At 53.8% G+C, this 8,428-nt stretch overlaps 3 non-coding genes across 3 annotated transcripts; 1 reads left to right on the forward strand and 2 right to left on the reverse strand.

The window, feature by feature from the left end:
* Positions 1 to 3,060: 3,060 nt before the first annotated feature.
* On the forward strand, positions 3,061 to 3,201 carry LOC119941145. Its single transcript, XR_005455168.1, has one exon. It is a non-coding gene; the product is annotated as a U4 spliceosomal RNA (small nuclear RNA).
* A 2,549-nt stretch (positions 3,202 to 5,750) lies between these two features.
* Positions 5,751 to 5,942, reverse strand: LOC119941131. Its single transcript, XR_005455157.1, has one exon. It is a non-coding gene; the product is annotated as a U2 spliceosomal RNA (small nuclear RNA).
* Positions 5,943 to 7,147: 1,205 nt separating this feature from the next.
* Positions 7,148 to 7,263, reverse strand: LOC119941156. The gene has a single exon (XR_005455178.1). It is a non-coding gene; the product is annotated as a U5 spliceosomal RNA (small nuclear RNA).
* Positions 7,264 to 8,428: the final 1,165 nt, after the last annotated feature.

An 8,428-nucleotide genomic window follows, 5' to 3' on the forward strand; every position in this document is an offset into this window, starting at 1 on the left:
GATGATGATGATGATGATTAGTGGAAAGAGCACAGGCTTGGGACTCGGAGGACATGGGTTCTAATCCTGTCTCTGCGGCTGGTCTGCTGGCTGACCCTGGCCAAGCCACTTTAACTTCTCTGTCACTCAGTTAACTTCTCTGTAAAATGGGGATCAATGCTGGGAGCTCCACGTGGGACAACCTGATTTGCCTTGTATTTTACACCAGCGCTTAGGACTTATGCGCTTGGCACATCGGGAGTGCTTAACAAATACCATAATTATGATTAATTATTAGGAAAAGACTTGGAAAGATCATCAGGGCTGACCCCCTACTTCTGGACAGGAGCATAGAGTGAGGATCAAAGGGCCTACTCTTTCCTTCAGGAAGTCTTGGGATGGAGAGCCTTCCCTCACCCTCCACTCCTCCGCCGCTAATCTCCTCACCGTACCTCGCTCTCGCCTGTCCCGCCATCGACCCCAGGCCCACGTCATCCCCCGGGCCTGGAATGCCCTCGCTCTGCCCATCTGCCAAGCTAGCTCTCTTCCTCCCTTCAAGGCCCTGCTGAGAGCTCACCTCCTCCAGGAGGCCTTCCCAGACTGAGCCCCTTCCTTCCTCTCCCCCTCGTCCCCCTCTCCATCCCCCCATCTTACCTCCTTCCCTTCCCCACAGCACTGTATATATGTATATATGTTTGTACATATTTATTACTCTATTTATTTATTTATCTATTTATTTATTTATTTGATTTGCACATATCTATTCTATTTATTTTAGTTTGTTAGTATGTTTGGTTTTGTTCTCTGTCTACCCCTTTTAGACCGTGAGCCCACTGTTGGGTAGGGACTGTCTCTATATGTTGCCAATTTATACTTCCCAAGCGCTTAGTACAGTGCTCTGCACATAGTAAACGCTCAATAAATACGATTGATGATGATGATGATGATGAGAGCCTTGACTACTTTCCTTGGCTGCCTTTCCCAGGGACAGAGGGCTCTGATCATCAGTGGGGGGTCCACCTGAACTGGCGCTAGATTGATCTGGAGTTGGCTCCTCCCCGCAGGCCCTAAAAGTCCTAAAAGTTCTTTCTCCCCAGTTCTCGCGGGGCCCGGAGAACAGACTACCGGTCAGCGTCTTGGGAAAGCTCTGCCTAGAGCCCAAGACAGGACAACTCCCATTCTCATCACCTTTTCTCCCTTGTACGTGCTCTACAAGGGATGCACCACCCCTCCCTCCCTCCGATCGCATGGGTAACATTGGCCCGGACTTGGTCTCTGCATCCACTGGAAAGTGAGGTGCCTGTCGAGCAAGGGTGTGCCCGCTGAATCCGCTGGAGTAACGGGGCGATCCCAAAAGACCCCCCCCACCCCCCAACACACCAGGTTCCTGGTTTAGGACAGATCCTCTTGATTCAAGCCACTCATGTCAGGGTGGCTTTATTGTCACGTCAGGGGGCACCATCCCAGCATCCTCTGGTAGGTGTGTACACTGACCCCACGTACCCCGGTTCCCTCAGGAAAGGGCAAAGACTCACCGGAGAGATGATGATAGGAGAGGAAACCTGGGGAGGAAGTAACAGGGGCCGGGTCGTGGAAAGGAAGACCGTAGGCCACCTTGGAGGTGAGGGGTAGAGAGCTGGGTCGCTGGGAGAGCAGAGTATAGGGAAAGTTCATGCTGTGGATGCTGGACAGAGTCAGGGTCCAGGGAGAGGGTGTAGAAGATTCTGAATTCGAGTCTGGCACGCTGGATGATTGAGATCCCGAGGTAGGCCTCTGGAGGAGCGAGGCTCTGATCCCTGAGGGGGAGGAAGGACAAGGAGAGAGCCTGCTCATAAAGGACTGACTCAGAGAAGGTGAGCTTGGAACCCGGCACATCCCGAAAGATGATGGGTGAGGAACCAGGGGAACCTGAGTCCCGTGGTGCCTAAGGGGAAGAACCTCAGAGGCTGGTCTGTTTGGTTTCTTTAACCGAGGGGAGGGAGAGGTGACGGGGGGATAAGAGGTAAAGAGATGGGTGATGGGAAGGTATGGAGGGCAGGTGGAGGAAGCACTAAATCCAGGACAAGATGTTTCAAAACGGTTTTCGTGTTTCCTTATCTTAATTGAACTCTATTGAGATCTCAGATCTTGGTATCCCACCGGGAGCTGGGAAGACACCTGGGCCCAGGGAGCCATGGGGCCAGGAGGGAGCGATTGATAAACAAAGTTGCTGTTGCTGCTGCTGCTGCTGCTGCTGCTTCCATTGCTCCTGCTGCTGAAGACGATGCAGTTCGTTGTCCATGATCGTAATTGAATTCTTCCAGTTAATGTCGGTCTCCCCCTCTGGACGGTAAGCACGTTGCAGGCAGGGTATGAGTCTGTTTTGCTGTTATGTTGTCCTCTCCCAAGAGATTAGTCCTTAGTACTCTGCACGCAGTAAGCACTCAATAAATGCAAATGCAGGCAGACAGGCAGGCAGGCAGGCAGGCAGGCAGTTAGGCAGTTAGGCAGGCCGGCCTGAATTCTGCCCAGCAGATTTCTGAATTCCCCGAGTTCAAGGTCAACCACAAACTGTGAACACAATCCACTATGTTCCCGCTTCCCCCTGGGTAGTGTTCCCATTCCATTCCTCTCGATGCAGTGCGAAATAGTAGAAGGCAAATTGTGATTGGTCGTGCGTCAGTGTGAGGGAGGGTAAAGTGGTGAGACAGGGTCTTCGGTGGGGGGGAGGTTCAGAGTCGGGGAGGTGGGGGGGAGAATGGGGAAGGAGGGGGAAGGAGGGGGCAGGGTTAATCGGAAACTACATGCTCTCTCTACCATTCCCATGGGCTGCCTGCTTGGCCTCAGTGACTATGATCTGAAACTCAACCTTCCCCCATCATTCATTGCTTCATCGTGAAGGAGAAGAAAAGGAGCCAATTCGGAGAGAAAGTGCGGCATCCACCTGGGAGTGGGCGCCGCCCGAGATGGCAAGGAAGAGGTTTTGGGGACAAGCGGGACCTGCGTCATGTCCAGGTATGTTTCATGGGTGGAGATTGGATCATCGCTCCCAGAAAGGGTGTCTTGTTCCATGGGGAAGCCCTGGAGGGCGGCGCTTCCGGCGGCTTTGCGCCGTGGCGGTTTTGTAGCCCGTGAGGATGATCTGAGGCGCGATTATTGCTGGTTGAAAACTTTTCCCGATAGCCCGCCATGGCGTCTTGCGACACAGATGCTGCTGGCAATTTTTGACGACCTCTCAGGAGGACGGTCTTCTCTGGGGTTTAATGTGAGGGCGTCATATCTCGTCTGGTCTCTTTCCTCCAGTTTTCCGTGTCGTCCGTCTCCTTCTGTCCTCGGCCTTCGTAGGTTGGCGTGCGCGGCCCCAGGGTTCTCCCTTCCTCCAGCCTGCTTGAATTTCCCGCTCCCCTTCTCTGAGCCCCCCCTTCCTGCGCGCTCTCTGTTATCGGGTCTATTCCAAGCACTCAGGGCAGCCGCCCTCCTCCACACCCAAGTGAATAAGCGCTCAATCCATTCCACTGAGAGAGGGAAGAGCAGCGATAGATAACCAGCGTCTTTTCCCCGTGGTCGTCCTGTGTGCTAGCGGTGTCCGTTTCTTCGTTTCCTTTCCTCAATGGCCAGTTTCCTTCCTCCCGACTCCTGCTCTTGGGTGCAATAGAGAAGCAGCGTGGCTCAGTGGAAAGAGCCCGGGCTTGGGAGTCTGAGGTCATGGGTTCAAGGCTCGGCTCTACAGCTTGTCAGCAGTGTGACTTTGGCCAAGTCACTTAATTTCTCTGTGCCTCGGTGACCTCACCTGTAAAATGGGAGTTAAGATAGTGAGTCCCACATGGGACAACCTGCTCACCTGGTATCCTCCCCAGGGCTTAGAACAGTGCTCTGTACATTGTAGGTGTTTCCCAAATACCAAAAGTATTGTGATTTTGATAATGATTTTTACGACTGCTCTTTTGGGCTTAGCTTCTCCTTCTCCTTCACGGGCAAGTGGAGAGATGGACTAAGAAGAAGACCACGTTGGTGTCGGATTTGAGCAGGGGGGCGTGAGACGAAGGGGAGCGGCGTGAGCTCCAATCCACTGCCCAGTGTGGTGACGGGTTCCGGTGGCAGGAGGAGGAGGAAATAGCGGGGTGGAGTTGTCAATCAATCAATCAATCGTATTTATTGAGCGCTTACTATGTGCAGAGCACTGTACTAAGCGCTTGGGAAGTACAAATTGGCATCACATAGAGACAGTCCCTACCCAACAGTGGGCTCACAGTCTAAAAGGGGGAGACAGAGAACAGAACCAAACATACCAACAAAATAAAATAAGTAGGATAGAAATGTACAAGTAAAATAAATAAATAAATAAATAAATAGAGTAATAAATATGTACAACCATATATACATATATACAGGTGCTGTGGGGAAGGGAAGGAGGTAAGACGGGGGGATGGAGAGGGGGACGAGGGGGAGAGTAAAGAAGGGGCTCAGTCTGGGAAGGCCTCCTGGAGGAGGTGAGCTCTAAGCAGGGCCTTGAAGGGAGGAAGAGAGCTAGCTTGGCGGATGGGCAGAGGGAGGGCATTCCAGGCCCGGGGGATGACGTGGGCCGGGGGTCGATGGCGGGACAGGCGAGAGCGAGGTACAGTGAGGAGATTAGTGGTGGAGGAGCGGAGGGTGCGGGCTGGGCAGTAGAAGGAGAGAAGGGAGGTAAGGTAGGAGGGGGCGAGGTGATGGAGAGCCTTGAAGCCCAGGGTGAGGAGTTTCTGCTTGATGCGCAGATTGACCGGTAGCCATTGGAGGTTTTTGAGGAGGGGAGTAATATGTCCAGAGCGTTTCTGGACAAAGATAATCCGGGCAGCAGCATGAAGTATGGATTGAAGTGGAGAGAGACACGAGGATGGGAGATCAGAGAGAAGGCTAGTGCAGTAGTCCAGACGGGATAGGATGAGAGCTTGAATTAGCAGGGTAGCGGTTTGGATGGAGAGGAAAGGGCGGATCTTGGCAATGTTGCGGAGCTGAGACCGGCAGGTTTTGGTGACGGCTTGGATGTGAGGGGTGAATGAGAGAGCGGAGTCGAGGATGACACCAAGGTTGCGGGCTTGTGAGACGGGAAGGATGGTAGTGCCGTCAACAGAGATGGGAAAGTCAGGGAGAGGACAAGGTTTGGGAGGGAAGACAAGGAGCTCAGTCTTCGACATGTTGAGCTTTAGGTGGCGGGCGGACATCCAGATGGAGATGTCCTGAAGGCAGGAGGAGATGAGAGCCTGGAGGGAGGGGGAGAGAGCAGGGACAGAGATGTAGATCTGGGTGTCATCAGCGTAGAGATGATAGTTGAAGCCGTGGGAGCGAATGAGGTCACCAAGGGAGTGAGTGTATATTGAGAACAGAAGGGGACCAAGCACTGAACCTTGGGGAACCCCCACAGTAAGAGGATGGGAGGGGGAGGAGGAGCCTGCAAAAGAGACTGAGAAAGAACGACCGGAGAGATAAGAGGAGAACCAGGAGAGGACGGAGTCTGTGAAGCCAAGGTCAGATAACGTGTTGAGGAGAAGGGGGTGGTCCACAGTGTCAAAGGCAGCTGAGAGGTCAAGTGCCGCGGCAAGAGAGGATTGGCTTCCTCGTGCGTTTCTCCTGGAGAGCTCCCGAGGAGTAGGGATAGCGGCTGTAGGAGTCTCTCCAAGCGTTAAGAATGCCACGCTCCGGTTACCGTGCACCGTGGGGGAGAAGGGGAGGAGACCAAAGAGAAGGGCCCGCTAAGGAGTCACCGAAAACTACCACCTCTCTTTCAGTAAGTCACTTTCAATTCCCCCATGGGGGGAAAAGGCACCTAGCCTACAAGTATTACAATACGGGGCCGATGCGCGGAGAGGACGGAGCAAGCTCCCAACCCCCCTCTTTTCTCTAAAACACTACTTAACTTAGCGCCTTCATACCGAAGATGTATCAGACATCAAACTGATAAGAACACTTAATACTGCACTTGATCAGCCAAAAGGGCGAGAAACGATACCTACCGCCCCCACCTCCAAACGGCCTCTCCCTCTCATCACCCTTTCACCTCACGGCCATTCCCGCGCCCGAAAACCCCGAGCCTCCCCGGGAGCCCGGGCCCCGGGCCCGGACCTGTCCAGCTGCGCAGATGCCCCCGTTGCTGCCGCTCCAGCGTTATCCCTGTCTCGGGGCAGTCCGAGCGACGGGACCCTATTTATTTTCCATCTCCCGAGTTGCCCGGGAATAGGCACTTGATTTGCCTTTGCTCCGCCCACACACCGATCTCGTGGGACACCCACCCCCACCACGGCTGCCATGGACGCGGGCAAATCTCCTCTGGGGACCTGGCCACAGATTGGTCCTTCCGCGCTCTCTCTCCGCCCAACCCCTGCGTTGAGCACTTTACGAGCGTCCGTCCCTTCTCCCTCCTTGGTCCTTGGGTCCCCTTCCAGGCTCCCCTGCCTTTCGTCCCGGAGCCCCAGAGGCAGGGGATTGCGGGCATGCTGGGACGGATGGGAAATGGGGATCCGGACCAGGCCGTTGCAGGTCCACACTGAAAGGCCTCCGCGAAAATGATAGCCTTTCCTTCTTCGCCCAAAGCAATAAATTCACTCCGCGGGGCTGGGACAGAGTATCACCTGCCGGGCTCGGGATGGGTGGTTTCCGAACGAATGAGACTTCTGGAGAGAGAGGCGGGAGACGGAGGGAGGGGGAGGGGGGCGGAGGGAGAGACAGACAGACAGAGAGCGACAGAGCGAGATCGTAGACCCTTCATTTGCATTTGCATTCGCACAGCCCCCACGGGTGGGGCCCTAGGGACGTGGAGGACATGTCTGCGGGCGCGGGAAGTGGGACGAGGCACTCAGCGAGGCACTCAACGGGATTCCTTAGAGAAGCAGCGCGGCTCAGTGGAAAGAGCAGGGCCTTGGGAGTCAGCGGTCATGGGTTCGAATCCCGTTTCTGCCACTTGTCAGTTGTGCCACTTCACTTCTCTGGGCCTCGATTACCTCATCTGTGAAATGGGGATTAAGACTGTGAGCCCCACGTGGGGCAACCTGATCACCTTGTATCACCCCGCCCCCTAGCAAGCGCTAAGTACATGGTAAGCGCTTAACAAATACCACCACTACCATTAACGAGGAGCTCCCCCTCTCCATTCAACGAGATAATCGAACTCAGGCCTGGAATAACAAAGGTCTGCTCTTCGGGATGGGCGAAGGAAGGCTCCACCACCTGGGGAGCCCGCAAAAATTGCCTTCAGTTCGTCTGTTACTCCACTCCACGGAAATCTTTAGTAAAAGGCAAAAGATTTATGCGTTTTGAAGAGAAGAAAGAGTAGTAGCAGACTCCTCGCCACTTGCCAGCCAGCCAGCTGGTACGTCCACCTAAGTCACGGTGGCTAACGCCAGCGCCTCGCAAGCCCCTTTTCTGGGAGGAATGCTCACGCCCCGCGGGGGTGGGGGCGTGGGGGGGGAAGGGACCAGGGGCGGGGAGACGCTCAGAACGAAGCTGGACAGGCAGACCACACAAGGACTTCCCTATTCAGTCCACTCGATGATTTGACCGCTGCCCCCATCGCCGTGCATTATGGGTATGCAAATGCTCCAGCCATGCCCCTTTCTCCCGTCGCCGGAGGCAACCGATCGATTTGTCAGTGGTATGGCTCGAGCGCCTATCGAGTGCAGAGCACTGGACTAAGCGTTCGGGAGAGTACAAGACAACAAAGTTCCGTGTCCACGAGGGGCTTACGGCCTTGGGGCCCCGTGGGGCTAGAGTGGGGAGGAATGTCGAGTGGGAGGGGGTGGAGCGCCCCGGAACAAAAACACACAGAGACCACAACAGATTTGCGTGGCCACTCTTCCCAGGTATTTTGGAACCGGGGGTGGGGAAGAAAAATCCTCTTCAAGGGATTTTAAGGGAATCGAATCTTAAGGGAAGCATCATGGCTCAGTGGAAAGAGCACGGTCTTTGGAGTCAGAGGTCATGGCTTCAAATCCCGGCTCTGCCAATTGTCAGCTGTTTGACTTTGTGCAAGTCACTTAACTCCTCTGGGCCTCAGGTACCTCATCTGGAAAATGGGGATGAAGACTGTGAGCCCCACGTGGGACAACCTGATCTCCTTGTAACCTCCCCAGCACTTAGAACAGTACTTTGCCCATAGTAAGCACATAAGAAATGTCATTGTTATTGTTATTATTATTATTATTATTATTATTATTATTATTCAAGGTCAAACAGGGTTTGGAATAGTATTTGAATCTCAGAATCCTGTAGAGCCTTATAGCAGCGTGATTTAGTGAGGCAACCTATTTACCTTATAATCATTCATTCATTCATTCATTCAATTGTATTTATTAAGCGCTTACTCTGCACACAGCACTGTACTAAGTACTTGGGAAATACAAGTTGGCAACATGTAGAGATGGTCCCTACCCAACATCGGGCTCACAGTCTAGACAGGGGAGACAGACAACAATCAAACCAAACATGTGGATAGGTGTCA

The sequence above is a fragment of the Tachyglossus aculeatus genome, chromosome 19, assembly GCF_015852505.1.
Source record: "Tachyglossus aculeatus isolate mTacAcu1 chromosome 19, mTacAcu1.pri, whole genome shotgun sequence".
NCBI classification, from domain to species: domain Eukaryota; kingdom Metazoa; phylum Chordata; class Mammalia; order Monotremata; family Tachyglossidae; genus Tachyglossus; species Tachyglossus aculeatus.